This window comes from Triticum dicoccoides, chromosome 3A (genome assembly GCF_002162155.2).
Source record: "Triticum dicoccoides isolate Atlit2015 ecotype Zavitan chromosome 3A, WEW_v2.0, whole genome shotgun sequence".
NCBI lineage: Eukaryota > Viridiplantae > Streptophyta > Magnoliopsida > Poales > Poaceae > Triticum > Triticum dicoccoides.
In genome coordinates this window covers 766,007,346-766,008,984 of record NC_041384.1, presented here as the reverse complement: position 1 = coordinate 766,008,984, position 1,639 = coordinate 766,007,346, and the positions used below count along the sequence as shown (strand labels likewise).

At 40.2% G+C, this 1,639-nt stretch overlaps 1 protein-coding gene across 4 annotated transcripts in view; it reads right to left on the bottom strand.

Annotated features, from left to right (window-relative positions):
• LOC119270812 (BURP domain-containing protein 13-like) overlaps positions 1-1,639 on the bottom strand; it is a 9,386-nt gene that overhangs the window by 3,330 nt on the left and 4,417 nt on the right. For 3 of the 4 annotated variants that reach the window (XR_005134322.1, XR_005134323.1, XR_005134324.1), the window contains exons 5-8: positions 1,534-1,626; positions 1,166-1,395; positions 734-835; positions 332-538 (exon numbers count right to left, since the gene is read on the bottom strand). The exons of the other annotated variant lie outside the window; for it this stretch is intronic. The gene's annotated coding sequence lies outside the window, so the exon portion shown is untranslated. Of the gene's footprint in view, positions 1-331; positions 539-733; positions 836-1,165; positions 1,396-1,533; positions 1,627-1,639 lie in introns of those variants that run through there. 4 annotated transcript variants of the gene reach the window in all.

Here is a 1,639-nt window from a genome sequence, read left to right as displayed (position 1 = left end):
GTTACGCTAAGACAGGGTGGCAGTGGTGTCACGTGCTCGTCTCGGCGTCCGTCGTCGCTACCGCGACGACGTCCGCCTCGACTCGCGTTACCCTAAGATAGACAGGGTGGCAATGGTGTCACGTGCTCGTCTCGGCGTCCGTCGTCGCTATCGCGACGACGTCCGCCTCGACTTGCGTTTCGCTAAGACAGGGTGGCAGTGCTGTCACGTGCTCGTCTCGGCGTCCGTCGTCGCTACCGCGACGACGTCCGCCTCGACTCACACTAAGACAGGGTGACAGTGGTATTCTTAAGAATTTGACCTATTTCCAGCCAGATGTTGTTAACATTGTTGTGCAACAGGACCCCATGGAGAATACCCTGGAGTATGTGAGATTTATGTTCATGGGAAAAGAAAAAGAAAAGGTTAGAAATCACAGGGGAATACATACAACCTTGGAAAAACTGTAAAGAGAAATAAATCTGTTTGCAAAAAAGACAGAGGAAATGAAATAAAATTTTCGTTTAGTCACACGTATCGAGTAGTCGAATGGAACACCCTGCAGAAAGAAAGCATAGAAAAAAAGAAAGTTATTTTTCAATGAAAAAGGAAGTTTAAGAACGTTGTGAATAAATAAAACAAAGCACAAAAATAAATGACGTAACAAAAAGCCAGCTGAAATAAAAAAGAGGTTGGGTGTGTGTGTGTGGGGGGGGGTGTTATTAAAGAGATAAGTAGATAAGTCAATACTCACATATTTTCTTAAGATTTGTTTGGTTTCTGGCATCAGGTTTTCATTGCAAGGGTGAGCGACCATGTAGTAAGTTAGACTCTCGCGCAGGCTCTTTGCATGCTCCTGTTTTTGTTTTACATAAAAATAACAGTTAACTTGAAGTAAAAAAAGGAAAAACATTTTATGTTGGTGTAAAAACACAGCAGGATATAAAGAAATGAAGATATAAAACACATGTGAGAGACTATGAAACAGAAAAAATGAAGCTGACAAAAAGCATAAAAAAGGATGAGGTTTTAAGCAGCAAAAAGTTGAGCTGCATTACCTGAATATGCGATGTGTGTGTTATCAGTTGGACAAAAAAATACAAAAAAGACGAAAAGGGGTGGTTGCTAAATACTGAAAAGGATCATGCTTAAAAATGCTAGTATTTCAGTCGTTGGATTGCATTACTCTTTATTTTGAAGAGCACACACTCCAGAAAGACACGCCCATGTCAGTCACATTTACTTGTGATCTGTTGTATGCCAGCCTGAAAGAAGCTTTGAAATTCTTGATTACAAGCTGAGCATCGTCAGCAATCAAGTCGGTTCTGTTGTTTGGGCAGAGGACTTCGAACATTTTTTTCCTAAAGTTAGCAACAACTGTGTACAGAAACCGTATGAGCTTAAAGGTAAAAACACCTGTACATTGATCCAAAAATAAACAAAAAATATTAGCACAAAACGCCATGGTGACTTTTTACTGAAAAATAAAAAAGACATGGGACTTGCATGGAGACTATAAATTGTATGGCTTGTTTCTTGGACTACGAAAAATACCATGTGAATTCGATCAAGCTGGAATCCTATCATTCTCTCCCTCAGGTGAACAGATAACGCCATTGGAGTTTCAAATGCCTTTTGGAATAATTTCTGGAAAAATTTG